Source organism: Canis lupus, chromosome 4 (assembly GCF_048164855.1).
Source record: "Canis lupus baileyi chromosome 4, mCanLup2.hap1, whole genome shotgun sequence".
In the NCBI taxonomy this organism is placed as follows: Eukaryota; Metazoa; Chordata; class Mammalia; order Carnivora; family Canidae; genus Canis; species Canis lupus.
The window spans coordinates 62,713,744-62,731,721 of record NC_132841.1 but is presented as its reverse complement, the minus strand read 5'-3'; the positions used below and the strand labels follow the sequence as shown (position 1 = coordinate 62,731,721).

Below are 17,978 nucleotides of genomic sequence, written 5' to 3'. Positions count from 1 at the left end.
AAAAAAGGTACGAGTCTTCTTGTACTAAAACTAGTATTGCCCAACTATTTTTATAATAATAATTAATCCACTGAAATAATCTTACAGTATATCTAACAGCATTCAGGACTGAGGTGTTCATTCCCCAGTTGCTGTGAGTGTTAACTGCTTTCAACTAGGAGGTTTTCAACCAAGTGGTTCTCTAGAAATTGCCCTCAGCTGAAGGAGAAAGCCTGACCAAAAATTATGACACCTCCCCTCCCCCAGATACAGCCTGTATCTAATGTCTGATCACTGTGACACTAGAAAGTCACAAGCCCCTTATCTCAATGGGAACAACTCTAAAGGACCATCCCTACTCCAGAACTCCCCATAAGATCATCTGAAGCTTCTGTTGCAATTGTATTACAATGCAACTTTTCCCTCTGACTTCCTGTTTCCCTCACCTCTCACAGTCCTGAGATCATACCCACGTGCACCTATGAGCAAATCTCTATCCCAGATTTTTCACCTGGGTAACCAAACTGATGGCAGCTCCTAGATGCTGTTCTGGGAACCACACCCTGAAATAAGATTTTGGAGCTGGATTTATCACCAACTGGACAGCAATGAAGGCTAGTGGTAAGTGGTACACTGATTGCCCTTAACATGCAATGCAATTGTGAAAAACTTCAGAAGTGAAAGGACCACCAATCTAATTTGCAGGACCTATTGCAAAGACTTAAGATTTTGTGGGGCCCCTTGTTCAAAATAAAAGTGGGAAGAGCAGAAGTCTTGCTTAAATATAAGGCTTTTTCATTTTCTTCTGCAGTCTCTGACTTCTCATATGGTTTTAATTTGCTATCTATTGTGGTCAATTAAAAGTTTTAATTATTAGTTCGAGTCTTACTGCTCATTTTTATATTGTGCAATATCATTTTTAAATGCAAATATAAGATTATTTAACTTGTATGCAGAGGCAGTGAAATAATACAATTTGTATTTCCTAACTTACGCATATATCTGTATTTCATTCTTAGCAGAACAGTGGAAACACTGCACAAAAATTACTGTTTTCATTTAACTTTTTTATATATGCATATCCTACCAACACTATCTTTGGCTTATTGATGAGTTATATAGGACTGGAAAGAAAAGAAGCTATGCCCTATCTTTCTCTTTCCTTCTGTATCCCAGCTCCCATTTCTTAGCTGTAACCTTAAAATGCTTATCTTCTACTTGATTTGCAGCTCCCTGACTTCCCACATATGCTGGGAGAATTCTGTATTCATGAAACATGACCAATGCTTTGTGCTAATAAAATGGTGAAGAATGATGGTCAAATATAATGCACCTATCTCTGCTGCTTATTCACATACCCCATTGCCCCCATTTGACTTCACTTACAAAATACAGTGCAAAAATAAAATTATTAAGAATTTCCAAAAAAGAAGAAGAAGAAGAAGAAGAAGAAGAAGGAGGAGGAGGAGAAGAAGAATTTCAAGATAGTGACAGCATGAGGTTAAGCCAAGCCTAGGACTTCTTTAAGCTCCGGATCCTGGTGCAGTTCTGCTGGTTGCAAATCCATAATGCTAGCCTTGACTGTGAACTAGGTCGGGACATTGTGAGAAGGAAATATACTGGCAGAAACATCTCAGGCATCTGCTAGATTCGTAAGGACTATGGAATTGCATGGTTGTTACCGGAGCCATTGATGCACTGGAGAAAGACAATGGAAGGCTGATCATGATTAGTCACCAACATAAGGTGAAATGAGAAAGACAGAGGGCATTTTGGCAAATGAGAATCCCATCTCCTGCCACCAAAGAGCAGAAAAGACTGAATACTTAATGACTGTAGTAGCATAGCTCCAAAGAGAGCTGAATTCTCAATCTCAGCAGTTTTGTTCTACCAAGGCCAAGGTCCCGATTGGGAAAGAATGGAACTCTGAAAGTTGGAATGAGAACATCTCAGTTGATTCAGTCAAATATCTTGAATTCCCAGATTCCCTGAGCCAGAGATCAGCCAACCTCTTCCATAAAAAGCCAGATAGTAAATATTTTAGACTTTGTGAGCCATAGAGTTGCTATCACATGTACTCACCCTTGCTCTTGTGTCATGAAACCAGCTATAGATAGAAACAATAGACAAGTGAGTAGGTGTGGCTCTGATACAATAAATCTTTATTTACAAAAATAGACCAGATTCAGCCAGCAGGCCAAAGTTTTTTCAGACCAATCAAATAAAAAATCATAGATAAAAGTGGAACAGTAAAGATCAAGCACAAACAGGGCCAGAAAGTACAAGAAAGTGCCCTAAGCAAACAGCCAACCCCCATGTCCTCTACAACTGATGCATCTAAGCCCCTCATTCAGCTTACCTCTTGTAATGCAATGGGGGTGAGAAACTCCTCTGAAGAAAAACAAGTGAGCATTATTGGCTGGTGAATCAACTTGCTGTGTGGTGCAAGCCAACACTGGGCTATTGCTGTGCTATAATCCTGCTCAAGGTGAGAAGTAATCCTTCCAAGGACAGGACTTTAGGTAATGCTGGGCATACATTTCGTGTAGAAAGAAATTGGCCCAAGGCAAGGGTGTATGCAGAATCTTGGGGTGAGAAGTGCAGATGGGGGAAGAAGGTTATGAATGTTCAAGTGCTTAGGAGGAGGAAGAATGAAAGACCAAGAAAGAGGCATGTAGATAGACCCTAGAATCTCAGAGTCTATTTCCTAGAGATCATGACCTACCATGGTTTGCCTTGTCCTTACGTTTATTCAAGTAATCTTTTTAGTTCCTTCTGGTGTGCCAGCCATGGTAGTAAATGATGAGATTTCCAAAGTGAATTAAATGAGGTCTCTAATCCTTGAGGAGCTCACTATTTAGATTGAGAAAAATAAGCATGTGAACAACTAACCTGAATAGAACAGGATCAATGATACTCTATTTAACAGAATAGAAAAAGTGCCGCAGAAATCCAGAAAAAGCAGAAGAATGTAGAAAAAATTTATGGAAAATGGAACATATAAGTTTATATAATGCATTAAGTATAACGTTTAAAAAAAATATAATGTTTCCTTCCCATAGGCATTAATATGATTCCTAATTCTGTCTTCCCATCCAATAATTACTCTCTACTGTTTCCTGAATAAAAAACATCAAAATTCAGGGTGATTATATTACCACTTTAAAATACCTCTTCCAACTCCTTTGCAGCTGGCCAATGAGATATAAAAGCAACTTTATTAGATGGGATTCTGAAAAACTTCTAAAACTTATTATTTAAAAGGAATAGAGCAAGCTCATGTGTGCCTTTGCTTTTTTGCTTTTTGCCCTTGGCCTGACATGTGGACATAATGCCTAAAAATGAAATTTAAGTCCATGAGGATGAAAGCCATATTTTAAGGATGGGAGAAAACAACAAAAAAAGAAATGATCCTGATTCCTTGTTGACATCCTCAAACACTGACCCTGGAATGATTACCTCCATAGCCCTTGATCACTCTGAAAACTCAACCCATATTTGGTTAGCCACTGTAGTTCAACTATAGGTTACATGTGGCCAAACAAAATTTTAACCAATAAACTATGCAAAGGATAAACCAAGAGATCTATCATGCAGATTCTTTTTAGTCTGTTTATCTTCCAAGAGCAACACCATGAATTTCATTGGCCTTTCTTGAAGTGACATCAGTTGTGTATATTTTTATGCCACTTCTCTCCATGCATGAGGAAACCTGGAATTTTAAGTTGAGAAAACATTTCACAACAGAAGCCTAAATATCCTGAAATTAAAAGCAGCAAAATGAGAAATATGATCTCTCTGTTTCAGGTTCACAGATACTTTACAGGTAATCCCAACTTTTCATAAACATCCTCAATGTTAGATTGACGATTTAGCTTTTATTTTGTTCCTTGTGATAAAAAGATTGTAGTATGGGGCCAGAACCTTTATACTCTAATACTTTCTTCCCTCTCAATGCATCTCTTAACTCTGAAAAGAAAATTATTTCTACTTCATTACCATGAGTCTAGATGGCAATACTGGAATTAAATTTATGATGTCACAACTCAGGTCTTTAATAACACCACACAAGGAAATATTCTATTGGTGGATCTACTTTCAGCATTTTTCTTACTGTGATTAATCCCCAACAATAACCATAGCAACAAGGAAAGTCAAGAAACCAATATTGTTGAAAAGAGGTCTATGGAGAGAAATGAGAATGTAAGCAGTTCAGTTAAGAGATATACAATTTAGTAGCTGAAAAGCCCAACAACGGTTTCTAATTCCATTGTGAGAGCTTTTCCAAGGCTGTACTTCAGTTTCCCCTTCTATAAAATGGAGATCATACTGTGTCTTGTAGACCATGCTTTGATATTTTAAAGATAAAAATCTTAATGTTAAGGTGCATTAAATCTCAAAAGGGCCAAGTGTGTACACATGCGCGCACACACACACACACACACACACACACACACAAAATAATAGAATCACTGGCTTTTATTCAGAAGACATCATTAAAGGTCAGAGTCCATTTCATCTTATTTTTTAGGAAAGTTTTAAAAAGAAGTTGCATAAACTGGCTATAAGACTATGATTTCCTAATATGCTTTGGATCACTGAGAAACACCTCAAGGATTAAATTTTTTTCAAGGGAAGCTATGGTTCTGGAAACAGCATAGGACTGAGTGAGGGTAAGTACAAAAATGAAACCTTCCACTGCCTTAGAGTCTGGAAAAACATCTTGACTCTATTTCAGATACACCTGAGTCTTCTGGGGCAACAAATGGGAAATCACAGCTCTACCAACAAGCACCAACTTGATATTTTAGAGGCTTACTTTTTTTTCTTCCTACAACTCAGACAGGTTTTTTTAAGTCTTAGCAGAATGGCTAGACTAGGTAATCCACATAAGCAGCTGCTGCAATGTGATCTTTTTCTAACATTTTAATGTAGAGCTGTGAACTTTTCTGGCTTTAGGCTATGTTGAGAACATTTGGGGTAAACTTTCTTGATTTAAAGGTTATTGCTGTTAGGACTCTGTCTGGTCTGCTTCAGATGGAGGGTCTGCACCAGTCACCCATGGTATCAAACTATGCTGGATATGCAAAGCAGCTGATGTACGTATAAATGATCTTCAAATAGTACTTCTATGCCCTTTCTTAAAAATCTTAAGTTTATTTCTTAATTTTTATTTTCTTAAATGTAATAGCATTATATTTTCTAGAGATCAAGGTATTTACTCATATCTTTCTTATTAACTTCTGGGATAGGGTTGAGTGATCACCAGTGCACTGTAGAAGGATAGCACTCAAGCTTTGTCATTCAACCACGTGGGTTCCAACCACAGCTCTGCCACTAGCTGCAAGAATTCGGGCAAATCACCTCACCTCTACATTTCAGTATCATCATATATAAAATGGGGGTATAGTTGTATCTAATTGATAGAGCTTGTGCCTGGATTGAAAGAAAAAATACATAGAAAGTGTTTAGTAAAGAACACATAGTAGTCACTCATTAAATGTTTATCTCAGGGGCTAATGTTAAAATAACAGGTAATACCAATCTTAGAAACCAAGTGAAAAGGAAGGAAAAAGAAAGAAACCAAGTATATTATACACTGGTTGTTATTATAACAGTTGGAAGAGAAGAAAAGAATGGACCTAAGGCTTTTAATATATATTTTTAAGACAATATAGCCCCCTCTGACTCCAGTTCCACCTACCACTCTTGTCATCAACTGGAGCTGGTCTCTGACCCCTGAGTTTGCTCTTAGGATAAAGACTTCCCAGATAGGCTTGCTTCCTGCTCCAAGGACTCCAAATTGCCCTTCAGAACAATTTTGTATTGTTTTACCATCCTTTGGGGAACAAATTCCAAAGCAACCACGTTGTTGACATCTTAATAAAGCTAGTTTGGACACAATTCACAGACACTACGTTACTTATTTTTACATATAATCCTCCTCACAACCTTGCTAGGTCAGTATAAATGCACATGATAGCTGTGGGAACTTGGCTTAGAGGAAGGGGACGTGCCCCAAATTACATGTTGTTTAAGCGACAGAAATGGGCTATCTATGGATCCAAAGCCTGTGTTCTCTTCACTTTGCCACCTTTGTGTTCTCCCCACATCACACTGCCTCCTGATATGCAAGTCCAATGATGGAAATAGTACCTTCTAAGGACTTGCATTTAGTAGGTGCTCAGTAAAATATTTGCTGACTGGAAATATATCCCGGAAGTCAAAAGTCCCTAGTCTCCTAACTGCTATTGATTAATAGGATGGTCTCTCAGCCTTGTTTACTTATTCTTCTTTTAATCTATCTGAAAAAGTTAGGTACTAACCCCTTCTCTGCATACAATAATAATCATATATCAATTAGAATACTTTGGGCTGCAAGTAAAATACTCAGCACTCAGTAACAAAATAATAAAGAAACTTAATTCCCTCACTTAGTAAGATTCTGGAAGTGGCATTTCTGGCTGGTTCAGTGTCTCATTCAGGATCTTCTTCGAGTCTCACACCTCTTCATGAGATGAATGGTCATGATGAATGGTCATGACTACCCTAGCTCCAGATATGTCCTTGCATAATAGCATCCTAACTTTAAAAAGGAGGGAAGAGGCATTGTCTTTTAGAGCTCTCTTGCAAACCCCAAGCAGACTTCATCTTCATCTCACATGTAATTAGCCAGAACTGGGTCACACCACACAGTAGACAAATTGATAAAAAGAAATGGGATTGTCAAAATGCACGTTAAGTCTCACATGAGATATGTCTTATTAGTTTCACTACAGAGATGATCGCATAAGGTTCAGACACAAGAACTGAGTGGGAAATGGGAGTCAAACCAGAGCCCATATGACTCCAAAGCTACCCTATTCGTTATTGTTTGCCCAGAAGTTAGAGAGAAGCTTGTCTGGGAAATTTTTTTTCAAATAAGATAAGAGAATGTTAAGATAAAGTTTGGATGAAGATGCCAAAATGCAATAAATATTGAATTTGAAAGGAGGTATGAGACCACATAAAGAATTTACAAAGAAGTCTCCTATAAACAGGTTACTTGATTCTTAGCCACACAGATGAAATAAAAAGATGGGGTATCAGAAATTAGAGAGATATTTATAAAGAGGATTTCTTTGGGATGAGCTTTTTATGTGTCCTTCTGTCGCCTGTTTTGCCTTCCCTCAAGCCCAGGATGAGGGAGTTTCTTCAATGGAACCACTAAGAGAACTCAATATATATCTTCTGCAAGTTATAGAGAGACACAGTGAACTGGTATTTGTCAGAAATCTGAAAAACTCTAAAAAGTCAATGTGGTAATTGCAAAATATGACCACAGATTCCTCTCATCATGCTATTTAAGCTCTTATGCATTGTGATTTTGTCACTTCCTCCATCAAGACACAGCATCTACTTCCTTACTCCTTGAATCTGGACTGGTCTTTGGACTTCCTTTGACCAATAAAATGTGACAATAGTGACATTTAGTGACTTAGAAGTCTAAGCCTTAAAAAGCTTTGCAACTTCTACTGTTCTCTCTTGGGATGTTATACAGAGACTGCTACTTCAAAAGTCAATCTCACCTGCTGAAAGACACGGGTTGAGGGGAGAAGAGGGACACCCCAGGCAACAACCAGTACCAACTGTTAGACATATGAGGCCATTTTGGGTGATCCAATCCAGCCAACCCCCTTGCTGAATGCAGCTTGTGAGCAAACCCAGCCAAAACAGGCAAAGAAATCACCTAGTCAATTCAAAGGACCATTAGAAATAACAAATCATTGTTATTTTAAGTCACTGTGTGGGTTGTTTGTTATGCAGCAATAGATATCTGAAACAGCTGGCTAACTAGTACAATGTAAAGGAGAGGCTGCGGCTGTACTGTAATTTGACTGTGTTCCCAGGATTTATTGAGGAAAAAGAACCATATGTGTTGACACAAAAGGAAGAGAGCATTTGATATTATTTGAAGCCATTTAAAATACTGCTTGAGAGAATTACTTTGGGGTGAGCACATCTGTGTGGAGTGATCAAACAAAGAGAAAAGAAAAAGATGGAAGAAGAGAAGAAAAGCAGGAAAGAAGGAATGAAGGTGGGGCGGGGGGGTCCATGAGCTGAGAAGGGGATAGACAACTTAAGTATCATCCATATCACAAGACACACAATCAAATGGGTCCAATGGCAGTTTCTGAAGAACTGACTGAAGCACTCTATAATTCAGAATGCCAAACCATCCTGAGATAGTACCAATCCAATAAGAACTTTCCTATCCCTCTTACTCTTCCACTGTTCCCTTAGTTCAATCCTGGCAGGATAGGAAATATTTATCAAGTAGTTATCAAGCTAAGAGAGGAGGAGAAATACCAGATGGGAAAAAAGGAAAAAGGCCATTGTGAACAGACGGCCCAAGGCAAAGCCTAGCTGGAGAAAAGGGAAGATTTAGTTTTAAATCAAGTTCAAAGTTTTGATTATTACATGAAACTAGACACCGTGAATGACTCCATTGAGACTGCATTTTTTTACTTTGAAGGACCAGAATGTCATGAAACTGCAGAAGTTTTCATAGGGGATAGGGCAAGAATTTTCCCTAATTAAATAGTTTTCAAGTGACAGTGGGAAACAAAAGATTGCTATTGGCTTTGCCTTATCCCTATTCAGACTCCTGCTTCCAGAGACCTTGCACTAAGTGACTTTAGAAGGGCCATCTGGTGAGTAGGTGAATGGTTGAAGGTTGCCTTAGTGATGTGATGGTTGCTGGGGAGGTTACTCATCCCCCTCCCCCCCGCACAAATAACTCTTGTTACAATGACTAAAAACCCACCATCAGAAAGGCAGTCATTTTTAGTCCTAGCTTACTATCCTTAGCAGTCATATTTTTAAAATATACAATCTAAGATAGGCAACAAATCATGTCATTCACACAACAGTATAAATTCATTGTAAAATATATTTGGGTGCACTGATGTAACAAGCAGAGGGGCTGAAGGCAGGGAAGAAATATGGAAGAGTAGCCAAACATCCCTGAAGACAAAACCTACTGCACAATTTTGCCTGAGGTACCCTCTACGCTTTAGGCCAGTGGTTCTCAACTTTTCACAAGAATTACTTTGGGATCTTGGAAAAATGTAGATTTCATATCCCAAGCCCTAGAAATCTATTTCATTGGTTTGCTTGGAGTCCAGGAATCTGGATTTTTACAAGTATTCAAGGTGATTCTGAGGCAGTGTGTTCACAGACATGTTCTAGAAATACTACCTTAAATGTAAATGGATAGGAATAGAAGACCATAGCTGGTCACAACAGTCTGAACAGATTTCTCCACAAAGTATATTCTTGCAATGAATAAGATAATAGGAGGGAAATTTCAGAGCTCTTAGAAAGAAACATGTTACCTACCATGCTTCTTTCATGCTAAGCTGATTGTTACACATAACGTTGGTTTGGAGGAAAATTGGAAAAAAAAAACTAGAAAACTAATCCATTAGAGGCACACATCTATTATAAGAGAAATCAATGGTTAGATTTTTGAAAATGTAAAAAACTAAGTGCGACAAAGATGTTTGCTAGACTGGACTTTAGTTAAAAATAAAAGATTTCTTATTGCCCCCTAATACTAAGTGAAAATTTGTCATTTTGCTGGCATAACCTGTGAACCTCAATTTCCTATTATTTTATCCCTTCATGTATCCAACCAGTACTGAGTGAGTACTTGTTATGAAGAACACACTATTTTCCTAGAAACAGGAAGTATTTCCAGAAACTATCCAGCCCTTTACTTCCATGAATACAAGTTTCAGGTAAACTATTCCAGGAAGACAGATAGACTGTTCTTAAAAGCTTTCAGGTTCTTAAAAGCTTCCCATAATTTCCCGTGGAATACACAGTCACTGCAAAGTCTCTGAACATTCTTGTTTCAGGATCTAATGATCATGGACAGTATCATTAAAAACCAGGGAGAAGTAAATAGACATCAAAGGGGGCCACATGGTACTTGCCATCATTCCCCAGAATTCCATCAACCCAGCACAATGAGCCACCTCTGGTCAATAATTAAGAAGTACTTCTAATATCCATATGCAGGGAGATCCACAGTTTTGCAGGAGTTCCAAGAATTTTCTAAAACTTGAACACATTTTTCCATACATCTTGTGGAATGTTTTCAGAAAACTAAAAACCGAGGCTTCTATAACAGATTGATTCACATCTCAGAAAGTGGAAAAGAAAGGAAGTCATTTTGTCAACTAGTATAAGAAGAAAAAACAGCAGATAAATCTCTCTAGGCAGAGAAATTGTTGGTCCTATGAATTTAAATTCATAGACTAAAAATCTGTCAGCCTTTTCCAGATTCTTTCACAGCATCATGCCTCCTCCAACGTTTAAGCACTAATTGATTCATTTTATGTTTTATTGGATTTAAAGTCATTTTAGTCACTATTTTTAACTGTTTTCTCATTTATGTTCCTCCTCCCGCCATTTGCTTCAAGCCCCACATTAAATTATACATTCTCTCACATGTCTCATTATCTTACATTTTTTCTGTCATTCTGCAGCTGCTCTCCTACGTTCCTGCCTCAGCTTTGTTTAGTGCCAAAGAGCTGTTTTTTCTAACACTTCAAAAACACATGGCATTTTTTATGGGCACAAGTATCTTCACTTCTGTCAAATAAAAAATTGATTCATAAGGAAAACATTTTAAGTATGTAGATGTTTTGAAAGAAATGAGTAACTCATTAAAAAAAATAAGTATGTCTGAGAATAGAATAAAACTATTGCCTGAAAATTGAACATAAATATCTTGGCTTTTAAGGATATTTGAATATGCATAGATTCCCCCAGTTATCTTTTAGTTTTTACCCTTCATGTGATTCTTTTTTAGAATATTCTCATTTTTAAGATTCAGGACATAATACACAAAGAGCAAACAACTTTTTCTTAAAATTTTATTTATTTGTTTTGAGAGAGAGAGATAGAGAGAGCAAGTGGGGGAAGGGGCAGAGTTAGAGGGAGAGAGAAAATCTCAAGCAGGCTTCATGCCAAGCACAGAGCCCGACACAGGACTCAATCCCACAATCCCAAGAACCTGACCTGAGCCAAGATCAAGAGTCAGACACTTAACCAACTGAACCACCCAGACAACCCAAGAGCAGATAACCTTTGTCCTAAGGCTAACTCTGCCTTAGGTGGATACTGATCTAGGAGAGAATCAAAGTTCTATACTGCAGCCTTTCCCATGTCTCCTGAAACTTTGCTAGCAATCAGATTTGAGGATAAGAATTGACTCAGTTTGACAATGGCAACTGGCCTCACTGGTGAGTCCTGGAAAGAGAGTGATTGCTCTCTAAGTCTTATTTACCATCTTCCTCTCTATGTAAACTGAATATGCTTTAACTTCTAACTGCTAGCACCCATTCTTTTTCAAAAGAACTATCTTCAGGCTGCTAGAGTCCCTTTGTATTCAGGCATGCATACCTGGGAGATATGAGAAGTTCAGGGAACTGGGGAGAAGATGAACAGAGGAAACAAGGTGCCCCTTAACAACTAACAGAGATAGAAAACCCAGCTCCCTTGCCTCATGCCGTGACAACACTGAGGCACAACTAACACTCCAGAGCTGATAGACATTTTGAGTATCAGAGGAGTAGGTTACCTTGCCCAAGGTGTCACAGCTAGGATACAGGAGGGTTCTCAAAGAAAGGCACAGATGTGAACTAAATTCTAATTAAATCCAGAGCTTTATCCTCTCTTTCTCTTTCTCTCTCCTTCTGTCTCTCTCTCTCTCTCTCTCTCTACCCTCTCTCATCTTCTCTCTCCTTTTCTCCACCCACACATACATACACAACAAACAATACCACAAAAACAGTAATTCTGAATTGATTCAGAACACACACACCCACAGAGAAACTTGTTTGCTTGCTGCATCAGCATAAATGTCAATCAAAAAGAGCAATGCAGTCTCTCTTCTCCAGTGTCAAACTGCCCTCTCTCCCAAGAAACCCCAAAGGATACAGGCAAAAACTTCCCTGGGTGCTCTCATAGCCAAAAGGGGAAATGAGTAATACATATGAATGAGCCTGACTAGAATTACTTATAAATAATGAAGGAACATGCAACACTTACTCTCTCATCACATCTTCCCAGAGCATATGCTAAAAAGACGTCTGCTTTTTTAGTGTGATGTGAAGGGCACTGAAAAGTCAGCCTAGACCAAATTAGTGTCCCTCTTCCAAAGATCTACCAACTGTCTAAACTTTTCAATATTGTAGTAACTCCTCTGGGCAAAGCACAATCTCCAGGAAGCCTCTGTTAAATATATAAATAAATCTCCTTGGAATGACAACAACAAATTAACTCATTATCAGCTCTTAATCAATTAGCAAGGATTTATTTCTCAGTGCGGGGCTCTGAAGCACACAAGACAAACAAGTTTTGAAGGGTGTAAGATTAGGAAAGCCAAGATACACTGTAGGCCCCCTGAGGCCTCATAGCAGGAGTGAGCACTGTAGTGTGGTTGTATACCAGGAGGGTGCATTAAGGACCCTCGACACCCAGAAAGGAGATATAGGGAAAGGCTACCTAGGTTCCAACCTGCCACATGCATTCTGTGTGACCTTGGGCAAAGGAACTCAGTCTCTAAATCTCCTCATCTCCAATCTCTTCATCTGTAGAATTTAAGAAATCATGGCATTTAGTTTATAGAATAGTTATGAGGACTCAGTGCAATTATGAATATAGCACCATTAAGCTCATGCCTGGCACAGAGTAAAGCTTCTAAACATGTGAGCTATCTTTATTGATGTTGACATTGTTATTCTAATTACTTGGGAATGAAATGATGAAAGGGATGAAGATGCTTTTAAGACAAATTTCAATGACTGTAATTTTGCTTAAGTCAGTCCAGTACATTGACCACAAAACAGAAAAAGTCAAAACAAGATAATTTAACAGACAACTAAGCATACTATCATACTAAAATATTCAATCACATTATCTGAACAAAGTGTTATAATCTTGTTTCTTCTCTGCCTTCCACTTTGTCTCTCCTTTTTTCCCCATCTCCTTATATTTTATTTTCCTTTATTCATAAAATGTCCTTTGTATTGCTTTAAAATGTAGGTGATATGTGTAAGTTAAAGATTTAAGACTACCTACAAAATTGTTGGTTTTTTCTACCTGCCTTTAAAAATTATATTTATTCATTCATGGATTCAACAAATAATGTGTGAATCCTACTCTAAGCCAGGCACTATACTAGGGGCTGGGAGACAGTGCTAAATAAGGAGATGAATATCCACATATGCAGAAAGTACATTCTAGAACACAGCTTCTGAAGAGTACACCCTCTCAAGCCTGCTCTTTTCTTCCCAAAGGAAACCTGGTGGATTTTACAAAAGATAAAATCCCCTCTGGACTAGAGGTGCTAAAGTTTGACCTGGAGCATGTAGAGTGATAGACATGCTTGCTCTTGGATGGAATTCCTAAACTGGACCTGCCTCCTAGGTCGCCCTTTAAAGATTCGAAAATTCCAAGATTCATTCTTCTTCAATTATGCCCCTGGGTTTAAGAGGTATTAACAGAGTAGTTTTTGGAAATCAAACAAGGGAATTCTGAAATACAGAAAGAAGTCAGGCCAAAGAGGAAGATATGAGAATACTAAACTCTGAAGCCTGTAAAAGAAGTCTGTTGAATTTTAATATTCTTCACTAGAGTGTTTGTAATTGTTGATCTTGTATGGAATCTAATAGTCCTAGTGAAAAATGTGTTAGGCCTTGAGTCCAAGGATATCATCATTATAAGTACATAAGTGCCTAGGACAATATAATTCTCTCTACGGTACTGCTGCTGTGGCCTTTGATCCATGATCTATTACTTACTTATTTATTGATATATAAAAATGAGCTGTCAAGCTTTTCCTAAGAAGTCCAAGGGCACATGAACAAAATGTAGGAAATATACAACCACAAAAAATAAACCATGAAGCATAAAGCAGATCCTCTAATGTCCAGGGCACTCTGCCTAGGTGAGCAGGATTAATCAAAAATATACTTTCTAGACACACCCTGAATGTCAACAAACAAGAACTCTATAAAACCAAAAGAAGGAAGTTATATAATAAAGGCTTATATGAGACATAATATACATTGGCAAAACCCTGATCTAAACAATATGAATTTATTTACATTTGGCCCTTCTTCAGAAACAGGCCTGAGACTTTCACTAGAAAGTATGAAGAGTATGATATCTTAAACACTAGCAGGGCCGGAGGTCATGTACTTGGCTTTCAGCATTTAGTAATATTTTAAGCCAATTAAAATAATTTGGTTTCACAGTGGAAAGATTCCATTAAATAATAGCTTTGTTCACTATGAGTGTGGGTTGTGTGGTTCTTTATTGAGTAGGACAAAACTGGAGAAACATAAAGAGTAGAGATTTAATTCAGACAAAAGCTGAGGGATTGTCTGGAATCACCCTTGCCCAATAAACACAGAACAAAAACCTGGTGAATTGGGTCTGTATTATCAGCCATTTCAATTGATACAGGTCAAAAGATTAATATTTATTGCTATTCCCTTTCTCTGTGACCTGAAATTTTAGAACATGGAACTCTGTTTTTAATACTAACTTTCAATCAATATTCCCCCCCCCAAAAAAAGTTACATACATATAGTTCTTTGCTCTTCTTTTTTAATCCCAGCTAAAACACAGGGATTTCATTATTTCCCTGAATATGACTCCACTTCATTCTGCTTGTGATAGTCCCTTGTCTAAAAGCCCATGATCTGTTAAATTTGGTCTGCCATAGACAGCCAGTTCAGATTGGCTGAAGAGCCCCACCCCCCAAGAAATCAACCTGGGTCCAGGATGAATCCATTTAACTGTTGGCACAAAGTAATTTACCAGATAATTCCTAAACTCCCCACCTAAATCTGGCTGTGTAGTTCAACGTTTTTGACAAAAGTACTGGAGTCTGCACACAGTGATTGAATACCCCAAATTTTCTGCTGATAGGCTTAAAGATACATAGACATGTTTGGGCTGTAGACCAGTGGATTAAGGCAATAATTTGGTAACCTACAATTGAACTTTGAATGTAGCATCACTGTCATGTTTACAAAGAGGTCTCCCCATAAAATGAGTGCACATCAGGATGATCTAACTTCTTAATGGTCCCACTTTTCCTGTTGCTCTGATAGCCTCACCAGTCTTAGAGAAAGTTTCAGCATCCTGTGTCATTACCCTTAACAAAATGCATGCCCATGGTGTGTCTTCTTGCTCAGCTTATGAAGCACAGAGCCACTAAAGTCTAATTACCACCAGAAATGACTCTGTTGTATCCTCAACAGGATCCTAAAATCTTCCAACTATTCCCTATTTGAGGTGTGGATGGAGCTTTGCCCACTGTTTCTTTCTGCCTCAGAGGGGAAAGCCAATCACCAAGGTTATGCAGTTTTACACTTAATTCACTAGTTGACCCTAGCATGGTAGACATTCATTATTCTCAAAGGAGAAAAGCAGTCCAAATCTACTCTGGGTGGACTAACTGATTCATGCACATATACTTCAACTTCTGCTCTAACCTTCCATATGCCTATTCTATTGCCTGTTACTATGCCTATTCTATAAAGTACTAACTTAGCAGAAGAGTAGAATGTTATCCAAGTGTAAGCATTCTAATATTTCATCCCCTTAGAGAGAAAATCCTAACTCTCCATATTCCTCAAGCAATCCTCTCTTCACAGTAACTGTTTTTCATCTGCCTAAAATGTATGTACATATAACTCTGGGACATATATTGTGACCATCACATCACCATCCCCCAAAGGGCAGTCATATTTATAAAGACCTATTAGCATCAATTACATATGCTTTGTGTCTTATTCTCAAACCTATGTATCAGTCAGAAATCCTGTAAGAAATAGATGCTACAAAGGACTAACTGAAGAAGCCTTAATAATGTACCTTTACAAAAGTGTGGACCAGGTGCACCTGGGGGGCTCAGTTAGTTAAGCATCTGCATTGGCTCAGGTCATGATCTCAGTGCCCTGGGATAGGCTGTGTTAGGCTCCCTGCTCGGCAGAGAATCTGCTCCTCCCTCTTCCTCTGCCCTTTCCCCCATTCCACTCATGTTCTCTCTCTCTCAAATAAATAAAGACTTTAAAAAATAAAAAATGTGGACCAGATTAAGACTACCAATGAAGAATGATGAAACATGCAAGGACCAGCTATCATGAAAAGCTTCTACCTCCTCCATACTAGATGAGATAAAAAAAGAGGATCATGTTACCCTAGTGAGGGCCAGAGTCATAAGAACAGGACCACCTAATTAAAATACTTGGAACTATAGGTAAAGGAAGATGGCCATTGACCAAACAAGGCAAGGAGAAACAGAGAGAATAAAATTCCACTTTCTTTTATCTTCTGTCTGCTAATTTCCATCATTACTAAGCTCACATGAAAACCAGAAGGCAAGAGAGTTTGGGTGGCACAATCCATAAAGAGGTCAGGCTTTCAAGAAATAAAGCTTGGCAGAGAAGGGTAAAGAATGAATTTGGAGAGGAAAATGAAAAGTAATCAGCAGCATTTCATGTCAGAAGGCCCTTACTAGAGGATCAAGATTCTCTGGACCAGAAAAGTAAAACTTATCAAGTTTTAAGCTCTCAGGAACTGGGAACAGGGCAAAAGGAAATCCCATCCCATGTGACTACGATTGGAAACAGCTGAAGGCGGGGCACCTGGGTGGCTCAGTGGTTGAGCATCTGCCTTTGGCTCAGGGCATGATCCCTGGGTCCTGGGATGGAGTCCCACATCCAGCTCCCCACAGGGAGCCTGTTTCTCCCTCTGCCTATGTCTCTACCACTCTCTGTGTGCCTCTCATGAATAAATAAATAAAATTTTAAAAAAGAAAAGAGCCAAAGGAATTAGTTTCAACCATAAAACGTGTCAGAGCTGGGGAAAGCAGATTAGCAGACAGGCCTAAAAATAGCAGATGGGTTAAAATTGGGATATAAGTTGGGGACTAAGGGCCAGGTTATATAAAGGAGGGTGACTGGCAATTTTTGCCAAAAGGGCGGACTTGTCTGTGGTTTATTCAGTATCAAAAGATACCAGAAGGAAAAAAAAAAGATACCAGAAGGAAAAAGAAAAGATTAGTATAAAACTAAGAACAGAGCAGAACACCCAGCATAGAACAGGGAGAAGCAAGACAAAGACCCAAAGATCAAGATGCCATAAACCATATAACACATTTCCTTCAATGATCAATCAGAAGATACAAATATAAATAAGTCAAGGCCATGGAATGGATAGCAATATTGATGTGTTGTGAACTGATTTTATTTCTTTAAAATGAATTATATCAGAACATAAAAAGCCACTGCGCTAAAAGATATCATGTAACCTGGCAGATTCTTCTAGTCAATTTAGAAACCCTCTCTTTCATTTTGATAATTTGCCAGATTAAAAAACAACAACATTCTTTAATACCATCTATCTTCCCTTCCAATAGAGAGAACAATTTGCATTTATAAAGACATAATTGGTGAGTGTTTCCAAAAAGGGAACAAACAGTGTACACAGAAGACAAATCACTAGAACAATTCCCTTGGTGACTGATACCTGAGTATCAAGATGAGCCGTAATTCTTCCATAATTTTCACTATGTCAAGGAAAGCTGAAGTCTCATGCTGTAAAGTGCTGCTTCTCTAAAGCAAATGCAGAGCAGAAGGAGACTGGGAAGCATAAATGGGGAACAAAAACGAGGGATAGATATCAGGATAGAACATGGAAGAGCAGTCATTCCTACTTGCCAAACTGAAGTCAAACCAGGAGCTTTTGGTTTAGTGGCTGAGTCACTGGAGGAATCTATTAGGAAGCAGTGGTTCAGGTAGTAAAAAGACAATGGGTATAGATAGAGTGATTCAGCAGCGGTGGTTCAAGATAGGAAGTCAAATGAGCAATAAGGTGACTCCAGAACTTTTATCTACTGAGCCTAGCCTCTCTCAGGTCAACTTGTTCCC

General features: G+C 38.3%; 1 long non-coding RNA gene across 1 annotated transcript in view; it reads right to left on the bottom strand.

The window, feature by feature from the left end:
• Nucleotides 1–17,712, bottom strand: part of LOC140632535 (uncharacterized) — a 107,084-nt gene extending 89,372 nt beyond the window's left edge. The window contains exon 1 of the long non-coding RNA XR_012030135.1: nucleotides 17,578–17,712. This is a non-coding gene — a long non-coding RNA (uncharacterized lncRNA). The remainder of the gene's footprint in view (nucleotides 1–17,577) is intronic.
• Nucleotides 17,713–17,978: the final 266 nt, after the last annotated feature.